The sequence below is a fragment of the Mesoplodon bidens genome (assembly GCF_964165515.1).
Source record: "Mesoplodon bidens genome assembly, chromosome: 1".
In the NCBI taxonomy this organism is placed as follows: Eukaryota; Metazoa; Chordata; class Mammalia; order Artiodactyla; family Ziphiidae; genus Mesoplodon; species Mesoplodon bidens.
In genome coordinates, this window is record NC_138176.1 from 81,073,824 (window position 1) to 81,091,990 (window position 18,167).

The 18,167-nt window shown below is 41.2% G+C and overlaps 1 protein-coding gene across 1 annotated transcript in view; it reads left to right on the top strand.

The window, feature by feature from the left end:
• Positions 1-1,377: 1,377 nt before the first annotated feature.
• Positions 1,378-18,167, top strand: part of UGT8 (UDP glycosyltransferase 8) — an 88,120-nt gene continuing 71,330 nt past the window's right edge. The window contains exon 1 of the mRNA XM_081234097.1: positions 1,378-1,669. The gene's annotated coding sequence lies outside the window, so the exon portion shown is untranslated. The remainder of the gene's footprint in view (positions 1,670-18,167) is intronic.

The following is an 18,167-nucleotide window of genomic DNA, read 5'->3' on the forward strand; positions in this document are numbered from 1 at the left end:
GAAGTCTATCGGTGAACATTCTTTAGTATATGGACTTCGGACCCTGCACTTATTAAACATAGAGTCATAAGTAAAATGAGAATAACAGTGTATGTTAGATTTTTCCCCCCATTTAACATTAAGTAATATTATACACAATAAAACATAATTTCCGTTTCCTTTTCTAAGAGCGTAAAGTCCCAATCTACTTTTGAAATTCGGTTTGGAGCAAGAAAAGGATGGCCTGACTTGGCATTTTTCCCAATTCCAGTGATTTAAACGTATAACGTGCACGTGCAGTGGGGGCATCTTAGCTTCTGGAGCTTACACCCGACATGATTTTTGCTTTTCTGAAAGTTATGTCGTATATATATTTATCGAATACATTACCAATCATGCTCAAAGGAAAAGCCAACAACACTATTCGATTTTCCTGGTTCCCAGGAAGCTCGCACCCTAGGGTCAGACTCTTAAAGGCGCTTGGGCTATCGGGTCTGAGGCGCCACGGGGAGGGCCGCTCCAGCAGGCCTGGGTACGCAAAGGTGCTTCCTGGCTGGGACGCCAACTTGGCGAGGATCTGCTGTTGGCAAACAAAGATTAGTCAGGATAAAGTCGCCACAGACTCAACCAAGCAAAGCATAAATGGCCCTTTCAGCACATGCCTGCGAGGAGGGATGTTAGCGAGCGCAGCAACCCAATTTCTTTTCTCCGTGATCCCCAAACTCGTGTTTTCGAACGCTTTCCAATTCACGAGGCAGGTGGCTTGATCACCTAAGTGCCCCTCACCCCCTTTCCTTCGCGTATTTCCTCCACCTCCTAGCCCAAGTTTGACTTTTTAATGGATTCGGGAGGACTGAGGCAGACTAGGAGGCTGGGAAGGGAGAGAAGGCGCACTACCACCACACCACGCGGATTCGCGCGGTGCTGGTATGATGAAAAAAGGCGGGCACGGGGACCAGACGGGAGGTGCCAGAGAGGGCACAGGGCACGCCTCGCTGGGGGAACAGGGGGCGGGGCCACGTGCCGGTTCCAGGGTTACGAGCTCGAGCACCGGAGGGCTCGCGAGCGTCGCAGCCCGTCCGCCGACCGCCGCTCCGCTAGCGAGCATCCCAGTCCCAGGACTCTAAGCCCTCGCTCAGCCCGCGAGCGCGTGGCACGAAGGCGCGTCCGCATCAATGCCCCAGCCGAAGGAGCAGGAGGCGCTCGCAGCCCCAGGCGTCTGAAGCGAGACTGAGCGCGTGGCTGCCCGCGTCGTGCCCCGCTGAGCCAGGCGCGGGAGGAGAGGGGCGCGCTCCAGCTCAGCTAGCCGCGCACGAGGCGGGGCGGGGCGGGGCGGGGCCGAGGGGGGGGCGCGTCCGCCCGCGGAGAGCCGCGGAAGAGCAGGCGAGCCGCGGACCCGAGGGAGGACACGGTTACAGCTTTGCCGTCAATTGTGAGACCCGAGAGCTAGTCCTAAGCTAACACACTAACTCTGCAGCCTTCCTCACGACCCCAAGCCACCGAAGGCGGCGACACCTGATCCAGCACACAAACAGGTCCCTTCTGTCCCCGGATACAATTTCGCGGCGGAGACACACTCAAACTCACGCTCAGCAGCCAAGAGCGGAGGTAAACGGACGGACCACGCCGCTCCAGCGGGCGGAAGGGGGGCGGGGCGCCAAGAGGAGAGGGGCGTTGTTTGCTCCCGGAGGTGAGTGCTGGGAGGATGGCTGCGACCCAGGGGTGGGGGGTAGGGATCAGAAAGTGCAGATGGGGTTGGACTGAGGGGGTAAGAGTTTGGGGGTGGGTAGGGTGTGGGGCGGAGGGGTGTAAAGGAGATCTTTCCTTGCTGCCCGGCTCGCGCCCGTGCTCCTTTCCCTGCCGTATGGCGCCCGTTTGAGGGTCCTCTCGCGTTTCGTGCGTGCAGGCTGAGAGAGGGAATAACCCGGCGTGGATCTGGCCAAGGACCTTGCACTTGACCCCGGAGCCATGGGCACCGCGGAGCCCCCGCCGCCAGCCAGGGATGGGAGCCCGGGAGGTGCTTGGGAAACTCTGCAACTCTCCTCTACTTCGTCCTCTCCCTGAGGGGGAACTAGACCTGGGTGCATTGGGGGTAGCGCGTGTTTTGGGGCTACACACGCAGACGCACAGACACAGGGACCTTTCAGTGCCCACAAGCCTGTGCGACCCCCGGGAACGGAAAGTGGTGGCAGGGTCTCCGCGCGGATGCGGGAACCATATGGCGTGCCCTTGCTTTAGAGAAGCGTGTGCGGGTTAGGAGGCGAGAGAAGGACGCGCTGCAGGAAGTAGGGCGCCTTCCACGGGCTGGAGGAGCGGCGAGGGGGCCTGGGATGCGTGGTTTGGAGTTGTATGAGGCAAACCGCATCGGAATGCGACAGGGCAAAAGGACAGTCACGCGTGGCGAGGGGGTTACTCAATCTGTATGTGTAAATTCGCTGGTTTAATGGAGGGTTTATGAAGTTGAGTACGGGGAACGTGCCACTCTGCAGCACTTCCTTAGGGAAAGCACCACCTCGGTACCTGTACCTCTGGTTCCCGTCGCCGAAAAGCAACCCCAAGGGGTGGGGGTGGGGGCGGTAAGGAGGGCAGAAAGTGAGAGAACTTCTGAAAGTACTCTAACTCGGAAGGCTAGATTGTGTTAACTAGTCATTCTCACGGGGGAGAGGGCGTATCACAAGGAGGAGGACTGGGTAGCACTCGAGTAACCTGCATTATGAACCAGTGTTAGCAATAGAGGTAGCCTTTTATTTCAAGTGGGTTCCATCCAGAAACGATAGGAAAAACACTACTCTAAAAACTTTCGGTTTCCCTTGGGCTGTCATCTCGTACAATGAATTGTTTAAGATTAATGACATGAAGGTGTTGTAGTTTGGCTAGATGCCAAGTGTGCTGTTGTTTCTATTTATGATAATTTCATGTTCAAAGAAAAAATAAGTCTCCACTCGGAATTGGTGTAATTGGTGTGCTTTATTTCCACTTACTCCCAGAAAAAAAGGCCACTTGAAGGAAGGCTAGGAAGTGCTTTTTAATTGGCATGTTAATAGTGTTAGGAGTAATCACATTTTATTCCCTGGAGAGTTTTAAATTAATGGAAGAGTCATGCACATCAATATTGTATAGTGAGGGAATCCGAACTTTGCGTTAATTGAATTAGATCATAAACCAGACTATTTTTTCTGTCTCAGAGAGAAACAGTGGACTAGTTTTCTCTTATGGAAACTATCTCCAGGCAGTTTGAGATAATTGCTTTTGGAATATTTCTGTTTGGCAACTATTCTAGATAATTCTAGAGGGAAACACTCAAGTGCTATTTGATTTGCCTGTTACCCACAAGGTAAGGTTGACATCTTGTGTGATTTAGTGCTGTAGCAGAGTTTAAAAACTACAGTGAAGCATACTTCCGTGACATTTAGTAATAGCTTGGTAGTATATTAGTAGCTTGGGCATAACTGAGTAAAAACTGTACTTGTGACTCTCTCTTGATAATACTACTGTAGAGATTCAAACTCTTCTTAAGTCTAAAATTTCCAGAGCTTTATGCTTGTTGTACTAATGCCTGGTGTGCATATTAGAATAAGTAAACCAATGGAGTAAAAAATATTTGTAAAAAAATTTATTTTTTGTAAAATCTTTTTTGTGTGTAAAGAGTTTGACAGTTCACATTTGATTTAAATTACTTAAAACATTTCATGGTACCTTATGAATAATTATCAGCTTAATTACCATGTAAATATTGATGGCAAAGGAAGAAAATAACCACACTCTCAATTGTCAGACCGTTTTTCAAAGTTATTTATGTGCTTATGCTTATTTATAAGATAATATTGACGTGATGCTGTTTAATTCACATTAGATTTCCAAAGTACACCAGGAGAGTAAGAACTTTTGATTGTTTTTGCAATATGTCATAATATCTCATTTATTTGACACTATCTGGGTTATTACTTATTTACATAAGCACATTTTCAAAATAGCTGACCCCTCACACCGTTAATTACTGACACTTTAAAAAGTTAGCTATTAAAACAAGTAATTTCTAAATATTACACTCCTACTTGCTCCCCAGGATGTAAATTATTATTTTTTGTTGGACTGTCTTTATGAACATGAATTCATAAAGAATTGAATAGTGCTATTCCTTGAGGTGTATAGAGCTGTTTTTGTTTATAGTAAATGGCCTCAGCCTGCCTGGTTGAAATACTAGATTGGGGACAGAAGTACTATTCTTTTTTTTTATGTTTTTTCTGGGTCCTCTTTCTGTTATCAGCTATCACTTTCTGCTGCTGTCAGGCTGTGAGCGGGCCCTGCTGCTCTATTATCTGTTGTCTTTTTAATTTCTTTTTTTTTCCTGAAATGATGTGGGCTATTGCTCGAGTATAAAGCCTGCATAATTTGTGACATGTACTTGCTGTTCTCATCCTTTGTTTCTGGGCTAGATAGTGAGCTCAGTGGCTGAGGTTCCTAGAAGGGTGACTTCTATGTAAATGGTTTTAATGTGTTTTTTTTAATAGAAAATTTTGTATATGAGATCTTTAGAAGGGTGTCTTGATTTCAGACATTCAGTCTTCTGGAAGATCTTTGCTTTTCCAAGAAATTGAAGCAGGCTTTAAAAAAAGTTAACTTTTCTTATGGTAGGCCCAGATTGTCTTTGTTGAGGAATACATGTACGATGATATTTTACATCCTGCTTTCTGCCGTTGAAATTGACTAGCTGTATGTAATGTTCGCACTATTTCTCTACTCTGGACGCTAGGAATAAGAAGTGTGATTTGATAAGCCTGGTGCCCATACTTGAAGCTAGGTGAATCATTTCAGTATTACTTTGCATAACAACGTATGGGGTTACATAATCAAATGAGTTTGAATAAAGTTGTTTAATTTAGTGTTGAAAACGGTGATAATTATATCTTCCTAATCTAAAGCATTTCACAAACATCCTTCTTTTTTTCAACAAATACTTATTAAAAGCATACTATGCACTGGGCACTATGGTCCTGTACACTGGGGATATGCAGACACATAAGACCATGGGAGGACTCTAGGTTTAAGAGGATTAGATAGATAGAAAACAAGTTGGCTTCAGTAAGTACAAAATAGTGCTATATGTTCTTGAGTGCTTTGATAGAGAAATGCAGAGTGCCCTGAACAGGCATTTGGAAGTGGCCAGTTCTACGTGGGGACAGAGACTAAAGAGGCTTCATAGTGAAGGCGACAACAGAGGAGTCAGTGTAGACAGGGGCAAGATCATGGAGGACTGTTTGCCATCCTAAGGTGTGTGGACCATTTTCTCTTCAAGGTTGTTTTAAACAAAGGAGTGGTGAAAACACAACTCTCACAGCAGTCTAGAAGGATGGATCTGAGGTGTGAGACAGGAATAACAGGTTAGAAGGTATTGGGGTGATCTTGCTAAGAGAAGTTGAGGAACTTACATCAAAGTTGTGGCAGTGAGATGAAGAAGAGACTTTGGTCACACAGATGTTAAGGTGGTAGAATCTCTCAGATTAGCTGACTGGTTAGATGGTGGGTCGTGTGGGAGGATGGGATAGGGACTTTAAAGGAGAAGCCGATTTGAGGACCAAGGATGATAGAGCTCAGCTTTGGACATGCAGAATATGAAGTGCTTATAGAAAATCCAGCTGGAGATGAGTGTCCCATGGATCATTGCACAGAACTGCTGAGCAGAGAGGTCTGGGCTAGATAGGTAGGTAGATAAATGGATAGATTAATGGATGGGTGGATAGACTGACTGCTTTAACCATTTTCAACATATAGGTGGTTGCAAAAAAAAAAAAAAGTCAGTAGATCTTCTAAGGCAGGTTCAGAGAGTAAGATGAAAAAAGAGGCCTGGGGCTATTCTAAAATCAAATTGTTGGCTAGAGATATAGGGAGCAGTAAAGAAGGAAAAGGTACAGAGTGAAAGTCGGGAGGAAAATTAGGGGAGAGTAACTTTTAGTAGCTGAAGGAGGAAAGAATTTCAAGCAATGAGGGGCTAAGTACTAAAATGAGGGGTATCAGACAGTCCTGGTTCTGCCCCTGACTAGCTATGTGACCTTGAACTCAGAATTTAGTTCCCTTTCCTCATTTACATAATGAAGATCAAAGTGTGACCTCCCAGGGCTACTGTGAGGATCAAATGAGATAAAGTCTATCAAGCTCAGTGACTGGAAGTTATCTGGTTTGTGTTCAATAAGTGCTAGCTGTTTTTATGGAAAACAGAACTTGGATTTGGTCACAGGGAGGTCTGTAGAGACTGCTGCTTTCAGCAGTACTTGCTCTCAGGGTTTAGGGAGGGTGATTAAAAGATATGTTTCAGATGGAAACTTGATCATATTTGTAGCCTTTGAGGAGGAAGCCAGTACAATAGTGGCACTTGAAAATTTTGAAGGGAAAAGAGAGAGCCATTGGAACATGTTCCTTGGCTGGGGTGCGGGGTTGGCTCAGGAGCTCTGGGAGATGGTAACTTCCTCAGGACAAGCCATGCTTCCACCAGCCTGGAGGGTCCATAGCATCTTTGTTGCTTTTTAAAAGCATCTGGTAATCAAATCATAGACATTTTTAACGTCTTATTTAAGGTTTCTTGGTATTTAAGTGAGTTTAAGTGAGTTCTAGTTTCTAAGATAGTATAAGGCAAAGATTATTCATTTTAAAAGACTCTGAAAACAAAAACAAGATAGGTGATATTAAAACTGAACGCAGTGTAATTTAATGTTTAATTCAGAAGGCATTTTCATGTCTAAGGCATGGAAGGCATTTCCACGGGCTCTTAAAAATCAACACCATGGAAATCAGGTGTTAACCTGTGCAATAGGGGAAGGATTGATTTGTAGATTTCTTAAAAAATTGAGCTGACCATAGTAATATTTAAAAATATCTACTTTTGGGGCTTCCCTGGTGGTGCAGTGGTTAAGAATCCACCTGCCAATGCAGGGGACACGGGTTTGAGCCCTGGTCCAGGAAGATCCCACATGCCACAGAGCAACTAAGCCCGTGCACCACAACTACTGAGCCTGCGCTCTAGAGCCCGCGAGCCACAACTACTGAGCCCACATGCTGCAACTACTGAAGCCCGTGCGCGTAGAGCCTGTGCTCCGCAACAAGAGAAGCCACCGCAATGAGAAGCCTGTGCACCACAATGAAGAGTAGCCCCCGCAACTAGAGAAAAGCCTACGTGCAGCAACGAAGACCCAACGCACACAAAAATAGAAGTAAAGTAAAATAAAATAAAATAAAATCTACTTTTTTCCTTAGGATTTTCTCTAGTTGGATGAAGTAATGCTTTATATTAGAGACAAACATCTAAAATTAGATTTCTATTTTAATATGTATATATTTTTTTACCCTGTAATTAATGGGTATTTTGAAAAAAAATTTACATATATGAATTGGTTTGGGAACCAATCAACAATTGAACATGGCGCATAATGTTTACTAGTTGGTTTTTAGGCATATTGGTGGTTAATTGGTTATAAATATCTATTCCTTTTTAGTTCAAATTAGTAAGTCTGTTTCATAACATGCTTATCAATATTCACTGCTTATCATTTGTTTATATATATATATATATGTATATATATATATAATTTTTTTTTTTTTGCTGCGCAGTGTGGCATGCGGGATCTTAGTTCCCTGACCAGGGATCAAACCTGTGCCCCCCTGCAGTGGAAGTGTGGAGTCTTAACCACTGGACCGCCAGGGAAGTCCCTCATTTGTTTATATAACATGTAGCATAGTACATAGTTTTTAGGACACCCAATAAATGTTTTCTGAGTAAAATGAAATTAGATGTTCAGTATTTTTAAGGTGAACTGAAGTCCATTATGTATGTGGTTTTTAACCTTTGATGACGTTCTTTCCCTCAAATTCTCTAGCTACATTTTTTGTTATCAGGACCTCTCTGTTTTGGAGTTGAGTTTCAGTCTGTTGCGCTAACTCCCTCACAGTGTATGGTCCCACTCTTGCAAAGCATAGTGGTCTGTGCCGGTGATTTTCAATTTAGGACTTCTGACAGTTCCATGTTACATATTCACCAACTCAGTTTTGGACTCTATACTGTCCTGCTCAGGACTCTCTTACAGAGATGACAAATGCCACATTGAAATTAACTTAGACGTGAGGTCAGCATTTAGGAGTGCAGAGCCCAAACAAAAACGGAAGCTTTGGGTTTGTGAATGGCAGGGTATGTAGGACAGCCTAGGTCAGTTCCTACTCTGGTTGGAAATTTATGTAAGTATTAAAACATTTGAATTAGAAAGAATGTGTAGTTAGGAACATTTCAGTGATACTGTGTATTTTGCTAATAGCTTTGTGCTATTTGTCTGAATTATTAATAATGGAAACAGTCACTATATTGGAGGTGTAATTTCCCTTGACTTGATTTAGAGAACAGAAATGAACCTTTTGGGATTCCAGTCCACTAAATAAATTTACATTGTAACAGATTTGGTAAATATTTGCTTGATTTGGGAATATTTTGAATACAAACGTGTAAAATTATTTTGCACTTTTCAATTCTATTTTGAAGAAATTTAATACTTGACACATTTTCAAGAGTTATACTATTTTAGCTATTACATTGGCTATAACTTGCTTTAATAATAACCATGGGGCTGATTTTCCTTCGAGTGGGATGTTTTATTGTAAACAAAATGTTCCCATGGATTTAAAAACTTTAAAAAGTAGAATCAAGTGTACGAATATACTGTATTTTTTTTATAATATGTTCCTGAAAAGTAGTATAAAATTCAGTTTTTATAAATTGAATATTTATAGAATTTAAAATTTTCAAAACACTTGAAAGTAAGGCAAAATTTTAACTCTTAAAATATAGGTGATGGGTATACAGATGTTTTCTATACTAATCTTTATACTTTTCCATAGGTTTGAAATAGTCAACAGTCCAAAATATATGGACAATGATTTTAAAGCATATCCTATTTTAAAGGTGCCCAGAGACTTTGCTTATTTAAAGCAATCTCAAAGTCCACCTCTCTATATAAGGAATCCCATTTTGGTTAATCTGTTTTGCAAATTCAAACTTTCCTAATGGACTTACACAACAACAACAACAAAACTTGGAGACACCTCTGTACCACATTGTAAATATAGTCACATCCACCATCCTAAACTTGTAACATACAGGCTTAATCTGATTCTAGACCTCATCCCCACCTTAATATCCCTTATTCAGAAGAGAAGGCGTTGACAGGAAGAATTTTTTTTTTTTTTTTTTTAACTAGCAATGGAATAAGCCATCCAGTAGTGTTGCCTTCCTGCTTTGAGAGAGCTGCCCTGAGACTGGGCGGATGACACAGGCCCTGCAGCCCCTTGGCTGTGGCTTCTCCTTCTGAGGAAGGCCATGTGCTTTACATAGCCTTTGCATGTGTGCTGCTGTACCTGTGGTTCATCTGTACTCGTCAGCCAATCAGGAGAGTGGGGCTTAGAGGAAAACTAGTCAAACAGGTTTGCCTGTCTACTTAGAAGGGCGGGTAGGGGGGGCAGTGAAATTTGTGGATAAGGTCAAGGGTGAAACTATTTTAAGGAATATTAATGCTAATCACTGACTCTGTTTTTTCCTGGTTTTGAAAATGCTTCAGGGACATTTGTGAGAATATATCTTAATGGAGCTAAAGCGAGAGTAAGGGAAACTGGAAGGAGAAATAAATAAGAAACAGGGAATTAGAGCAAGATGGAGAGTGGACAAGGAAGGACAGTAGTGGAGGGGAAGGAAAAAAAAAGAGGAAAAGGATAAGTGTCTCAGTGGCGAATGTGAGCTTTGTGTGAACCTAGAGCATCATAGTAGGAAACCATAGTATTGATCTGAGCATGAGTTTAATTAAAACCAATAGCTGTGATCCTCAATATCCCAAAGAAGGAACAGTCTACTGGTTTAGGGCTGGGGTTTACGAGGAATGTTGGTGGGCAAATGTAGTTACCATCTCAGACACTACCTTTATGTGGGAAATTCTCAGTTCCTTTGAACAACAGTAAAATGTTACATTCATACAGCTTTTTTGCACTTTGCAAATTGCTGACTCATACATTCTGTCATTTTATCCTCATTCTGCCCCTGAGCGTTGTCTGTTGTCCGGTAGGTAGTCACATCTTACAAACCATGACCTGGGGGTGCAGAGCTCTGAAGTCACCAGGACAGTCTGCAGGGGATTTGATGTTCGAACCCAGGCTCCTGGCTATTCATTTTCCCATGGGAATCCTGGCTTTCAGGGCTCTCTCTTGTCTGGCTGCCTTCTGATCACCCTTGTTTACGTCCTCCTATCCCCAGCACAGTTCCATTTATTGAGTTCATTTCTCTCTTTAGGCATTTGCTTTAGGATACCCCACACCTGAACTGTTCTACCTTTTTTTCGTCTGTGCTTTCAAATTCTCATCCTTCATGGTTTCTACACTCAGTCCCACCTCAGACTGTTGCTTCCCAGTTTCTTTTGCTTTTCCTTGACTTTCGTGTCTACATTTCTCCATGATATTTGAACACTTAGTTATGTTAATTCTCCCTCTAAGAAGAGTATGCGCAGAGTGTGGACTTTCACTCTTAGTTTCCCAATAAGGCCTTGGACAAGCATACTAATCAGAGGTAAGATATTTAAATGTAATTGAATGATACCTTCAGTGACTCATAAAGCAGGCAAGGAGGTAAATTCTCTAAAATGCTGTATGTATATTGATGCTTTTTTTCCTTTTGTTTTTTTTCAAAACCACATATTCAAACTTGAAACGTTCCCTTTGTTTTTAAATGAAATGTTCTGTATAGACTGCTGTATCATTTAGTTACAACAGAAGAAAAACGTTGGTCTGTAGAAAGGTTATATATAGTTCTTTGAACTCTTCATTATAAAATTTATAATGGTTTAGTAGATTTTTCTTTTAAAATTTACCTGGGGCTTCTAATGGATGGAAGTATATTCACAGCTAATTCTAAGAAAGGCTAATAAGAGGAAATAATGACAGAGATAATTAAGGGTTATTTAGTTTTTTGTTTTTGTTTTTGTTTTTTTTTTGCAGTACGTGGGCCTCTCACTGTTGTGGCCTCTCCCGTTGCGGAGCACAGGCTCCGGACACGCAGGCTCAGCGGCCATGGCTCATGGGCCCAGCCGCTCCACGGCATGTGGGATCTTCCCGGACCGGGGCATGAACCCGTGTTCCCTGAGTCGGCAGGCGGACTCTCAACCACTGCGCCACCAGGGAAGCCCTATTTAGTTTTTAATTTGTATTTATATTTTAATATAAATATGTCTGATGTCAAGGAATAGTAGTTGGAAAAGAGAATGATTACAAATATTAGGAAGCTGTGACTTCAGAAGCATTTATTTATTTATTTATTTTTAAACTTATTTATTATTTTTTTTGGCTGAGTTGGGTCTTTGTTGCTGTGTGCGGGCTTTCTCTAGTTGTGGCAAGCGGAGGCTACTCTTCCTTGTGGTGCGCAGGCTTCTCATTGCGGTGGCTTCTCTTGTTGCGGAGCATGGGCTCTAGGCGCGCGGGCTTCAGTAGTTGTGGCTCGCGGGCTGTAGAGCGCAGGCTCAGTAGTTGTGGCACACGGGCTTAGTCGCTCCGTGGCATGTGGGATCTTCCTGGACCAGGGCTCGAACCTGTGTCCCCTGCCTTGGCAGGCAGATTCTTAACCACTGCAACACCAGGGAAGCCCTTCAGAAGCATTTAAATGCTCCCTCTCCCCCCGCCCCCCAGATAAGACCTTTTATATCGATTAACCAAAAGCACAGGCCGAGTTCTTTTCCCTCTTACCAAAGTTCTCTGGTTCAGAATGTCTCCTCTTCCATCTCTTCTGGGCAGGGCAGTAGGAGTAGGAATAGGAATAAGAATAGATTTCAAGAAATCTCTTCAAAAAAAGGAAATTAATGGGTTAGATAAGACTATTATTAATAAGAAGTGATGCCTGACTCTTATTTGCCAGTTTTAAATAATTCTTGAGAGCATTGAGAGGTGACTGTTATTTTGACCAGCATAGGCTTCAGAGTATACTTTTTGTTCACATTTCTAAACAATGCTAAATTTGCAGAAACAAGGTCCTCTGGCTGTCCTGGTCCTCTGGCTGTCCTCCCTCTTTTTGCTCTCTCACTCTTTCATTTGTCTGCCTTTCTGGAGATAATGTCCTTGCCTTTGGTGGGGAGTTCAGAAGAGAAATCCCAGTGACTGGCTTGCAAATTGTCAGTGAGGATGTGGGTAGAGGTGTGTTTGGGGGGCTGGGGGAGGGTGGTAGAGTCTGCCCATCACTAGAGTAGGGTCTGGTCATTTTATTCAAATCATCCTGTATAGTAGTTGTCCAGCCACTATACGAGCCCAACTGCTTTATGCTTTCTCATCATTATTTTTACCAGTAAAAGTAATTTAGCTTATCATTTTGATACTACATAAATGCAGTCCTACTCTTATTCCTACTCTGCTCACAAGGCGTGGAAGGGGAGACACTTTGAACCAGACATGTTGAATTCCTGGAGGTTTGTCTAGTGAGCATCTGTGACATACAAGAATTAATCCAGGGACTTCCCTGGTGGTGCAACGATTAAGAATACGCCTGCCAATGCAGGGGACGTGGGTTGGATCCCTGATCCGGGAAGATCCCACATGCCGCAGAGCATCTAAGCCCGTGCACCACAACTACTGAGCCTGCGCTCTAGAGCCCGTGAGCCACAACTACTGAGTCTGCGCTCTAGAGCCCGCAGGCCACAACTACTGAGCTCACGTGCCACAACTACTGAAGCTTGCGGGCCCAGAGCACATGCTCCGCAACAAGAGAAGTTGCTGCAATGAGAAGCCCATGCACCGCAATGAAGAGTAGCCCCCCGCTCGCCACAACTAGAGAAAGCCCGTGTGCAGCAACAGAGACCCAACACAGCACAAAAAATAAAAAATGAAAGAATTAGTCCAACCATTCGTTCACAAGCAGCCTATTATATGATAGAACTCGTCTGCCTTAGAGCCAAAATATACGGTGATTTTTCAAATCTAGTATAAAATTGAAAGGTTTTTATGTATAAAAGTGTAAGAAGGTCATTAGTAAGGCTTTTCAAAGACTGCTGATTTGCTTTGTGGATCCCAGAATTCAAGAAAAAGCCTGTTATCTGGCATGTGGCAGTGGCAACTTCGGAGAGTCTTTATGTGGTATAGATAAGAGATACTGGATTAGGACCTAGGAAACCTGAGTGCTAGTTCTGACTCTGCCAATGAGTAACTATGAACTAGCCAAGTGATGCTTGGCAACCACCCACTGGAGACCTTGTCCCTTTCTCTACAAATGAGGGGGTTTGGACTCAATTATCTTTAGTTTTTAAATTGGGACTCTGATTTATTTCATAAAATATGAAAATACATATTTTAAAATATAGTTGGCATCATTTCATAACAAATATATTAAGTACCGATATTTAAGCATATTAATATTATGTTTGCAAGACTATTACCAATGGCAATGATATACAAAAGACTTCTTTAGACCTGCTTCATTGTGTTGACTATCAAGTCTAATCCTAGATGCTTAGAAGCCACAAAACTACATTTTTACTTGTTTGTAAGGGAGTATCAGAGAAATGCATTCTTTGCCTACCAAAATCTTCCTCTTCTGGAGAACAATATAAGGTTGCTGTTTTATCTGATACTACATAACAACCTTCTCTTTGTGATTTGACTAGTGTTTTATGAGACAGCAGTGGGGAAGCTTGCTATTTGTTCACTCTACAGGACTTGCAAGGAACTGAATAGGGAAATATCCAGAATTATTTTAAGTTTGTTTTTTGGTTATATTTGGCCAGACATTTTGGGTCCCAAAACATGTTTAAGATATCACATGGGGATTTATTTTGTGACTCTTATAATGTTAATGTAGATAATGTCAAAAATTCGCTTAAACTAGTGATATTAAAGAAAGGATATTATTAATAATAAGAGAAACAATCCCATGATCTTTTGTGATCCTAGTACATTTTTGAAGCCTTAAGATTCTCTAAGAAATGGTGTATTGAAAAGCTGTTTCCCGCACATGTGATTTTGTCCCATTGTGGGAGAAGATAATTTGATCTGCATTTCCTCCACATTCATTGTGGTATTCTGCTAATTAAATCCCAATGAAAGAGTTATAAAAAGTCCTAATGAAACATTTTAAAACATTAATCTAACATCAGTTTTTTTAAGAAAGCATATACCTATGAGAACCTAAAGCCTCATACAAACTCAGTTGTACGATTTATGAAACTTTTCTCATTTGTTTAAGGATGAGATCAGAATCAAAACAAAGAATTTCCTTATTGTTTGCTGCATGTTGATCACATGACGCAGAAGCATGGAGATAACTGGTACCAAGCTGGTCTTGAGGAGGTGCAGAAAAAGAAATCCACACTGTATCTGTGGATATGGATATGGATATCTATAAAATTGCGGTTTTTAAAATTGCAAACTTTTTTCTCTATCAGTGATTCTCAAAATGGTCCCTGGACAGCAGCATCAACATCACCTGGGAATTTGTTAGATATGCAGATTCTTGGACTCCTCCCAGATCTACAGAATCAGAAACTGAGGACAGGCCTAAAAGTCTGTTATAACAAACTCTTCAGGTGATTCTGATGCATGCTAAAGTTTGAGAACCACTGATCTATGATACTAAATATAATCAGTTCCAATTTTTTGATGTGGTGAAAAAATTTCTAATCATTTTAGGGACAAAAGAAAAATCTAGTATAAATTTCAAAATGTTTTCCTGGTTAACACTTTTCCTGGTTAGTTTTTATAACCTAAATTCATGATACTGTATTTTATTTACTAATTGGTTGTTTAGGGGTATTCACGTATTCTTAGTTTTGCCAACACACACACACACACACACACACACACACAAACAAGCTCCTCAGTTTATTAAAAGACAACAACAAAAAGTGGGTTGGATTAGTTTACTTTTGTGTATTTTGCTATGACTTTGTTCTCAATATCATAATCCCTTGGGGAGCATCAAAAAGAGAACAAAAACCTCTAAGACCTAGGTAGGCCTCACCTCCAGAAATTCTGATTTAATTGATCTGGGTGGGGAGTGGCAGGTTTTCAGGCGTCTCTGGTTTTCACGTTCTCCCCAGATGATTATAAAGAGCAGTCAGAGTTGAGAGCCACTGGAGTGTAGCTGTGTGTTGGAAGATTGGCTCACCTACCAAATATCAGTTCCTTAAAAAAATTGCATATTAAGTCCATTAGGCTCTTTCATTATTTTAAGCAAATTGCCTTTTGTTTATGTGTGATTGAAAAACAATTTGTTTTCCAGTAGGTTATTGGTATTGTTGACTGGTTGACCTCATTATTGATCATGTTTTATTACTCTTCGTTCTACCTCTCGGCTTGACTCTAAATCTTTGCTTACTCTCAGTGCAGTGTGAACACCTACAGCATCTCGTGTCACCAGAGAGCTCGTCAGAAAGAAATCATTTGGGGCCCCATACCAGACATACTGAATCAGAATTGCATTTTAAAAGTATCCCTATGAAATTTGTCTTCACAGTAAAGATTCTCTAGAACATAAAGTTTAAAATCAGGGTGAATTTCATTTTTCTTCATTTTTTTCCTCAGCATCCATTGATCTGGTCTTAACTACTTTTGTGAACCAAATTATATCAGTCTCATTAAACTTATTCTTAATCCCATTTTTCAGTAAGCTTTAGAATTGTAAGCGATGCTCCAGACCATCTAATTTAATATCTTCACCTGGCAGGTGAAGCAAATTAGGTGCAGAGAAATTAAATAACTTGGCCTAAATTACAAAAGCTGTGGATTTGGGCATCCATAGCTGCATGCCATATATATATATATTTTTTTCCTTTAATTATAGAGACTTCATGATAGGGTCACTTAAAATGATTTTATTATCATAATATAAACAACTTGAAATGTGAGCTACCTGAAAAGACAATCTTAGGTTACCTAAATATGATACATATCCAAAACACCAAAATTTTAAATACACGTTGACATTTATTTAAATTATCTATCCAAAGGGACATTGCTAATACTTTACTAATACACTAATATTTCAAATTATCTTATAATTTGTATAATTTAGTGATAATGGGAAAGTAGAATATGTGATATTAAACTGAATGAAAATTGAAAGGTACCGCATGTCTTTATAAGTTACTAAAACTGTATTCACACGTTCCTGAGAGATTGCAAGCACCTTGTCACAGGACATTTAAAAATACTTGGGGAGTGTTTATTTGTTGATTCTGGGTTCCTCAGGATCTGTGGTTGGGCATTGTCATTTTCTGAAGCCCCAGGACAGTTGAGCTTTATCGGGTCTTTAAATTTCAGATCCACACGTCCACTGCATCACTTGTATTTCTCTTATTGCACATAAGGATTAAGTATGAGATCCCTGTCTCTCAATCTGGTGGTTGAATTGCATCAAAATCTCCAGCTGCTTCTTACAATTACAGGTTTGGGGATTTCTCCCCAGACTTCATAATAGCCTGTGTGTTGAAAAGACCCTGGAATCTGCATTTTTAGTTAGCACCATAGATGTCTCTTTTGGATGTGAACATTTCAGAATCGTTTCATTAGGCGATTAAATTTGTGTTTAATATAGTTAAATTTAATTGCCATCATTGAGCATTAATTGGATACATATAATTTACTGAGTACTGAGTGCAATGTCTATTGGTATCCATATGATCCTATTTTTCTTTTCTCTCTTATTTTCTTGTTTTTTATCTTACCTTCCCACCTGATGATTTCAAAGAAGGATCCCAAGTGGGCCTGGGCCAGCTATCATTGTTAAGCAAATAGCATCGAGTTTCTCATTACAGCTTCACCGCCTGTACTATAGATGTCTGGGAAGAGGTAACTGCAAATACTGGCAGTGTAGACAAGTGGTAAGTGCAGCTAGCCTGGAGTGTTAACAACAGCAACAGCAACAATAAGTGACAACAAAAACATTCCCTACAACTCCTCCTTCAAAAGGAGGCTTTTCCTGTACCCTTTGGCACTCCTCAGAGGACCAAGTGCAGAAATGAATTTTTTGAACGTTATTGCTAATGGTTTATTTCCTTCAGTAGTTTGCATTTCTCTAGTTAAGCTGTGCACTTCCAAACAAATAAATGTCTTTAATTTTTCTGAATGAATCAAAACCATTAATTTGATAAAGTGGCAAATTTTGAAAATCTGTTCTCTCTTTTTATTAACTGCCAACAGCCAACTGAATGTAGGGTTTTTACTCGGATTGCCCTCTTGATTAATTAAAGGTGCCAGACTACTGCCAGATAACCGCTTTTTTTTTTTTTCGGTGGGATCATTAGCCAACAGCAGGTGGCCTTAATTTCCTGAATTATCTCTCCCCATCACCCACCCCAAGTTAAGGTGTGTGATCACACTTCACAGTGTGATTTTAGGGGACTCCTTGCTTTCATAGTTTAATTGCAAATAGATGGTCATAATTAACTTCAGAACACAAGATATTGTTTACATATGAAAGATGAATGTTTAAACCTGGGCCGTTTAACAACTCTGTAGCAATAAAGCTGAGTTTTCCCCCAGTTTGACCACAGTTACAATATGATTTTTCAGCTTTGTTTTCTTCCTCTCTTTGCATGGTGGGATGAAAGTGGATTAAAAATGGATACGAAGCTCTGCAATATACTAGATAATTTCTTATCTCAGTCTTACTCTCAATCATATTCTCCTCATCTATAAATGGGAACAACTATTTTTGCCTTTATCTCAGTATAAAATGAGATAATACTCTTAAGCCCTGTGATGCAGGGAAGGTACATAGTACAGCTCTTTTTACAAGCTGCTGTTTATTGGTAGGGTTATGTTAGCATATAGATTTCAAGCTATGGGGTGGGGTGACCAGCTCCTTCTGGTTTGCCCAGGACGTTCCCAGTTTTAGTGCTGAAACTCTGCATCCTGGAAATGCTGTCAGTTCTAGGATGGTTGATCACCCTAGTGCTGGAAACAGTGTCAAAATAACAATGACTCTAAGAAGGTAGTTGAGTTGTCTCGCAGATGATGGTTACAATGGGCAGAAGCAGGCAGAGCTGATATTCTGCTTCCACGGTGTTGGGTGTCTTTGTTGTTACACCCTTCCTGGTTTGTACTTCTGTCCCATGGTCCAGGATGTTAATCATTACCACATCCTCATTCCAGCCAGCAGGAAGGTGAAAAGTGAAATCTCTAAGTGTATAAAT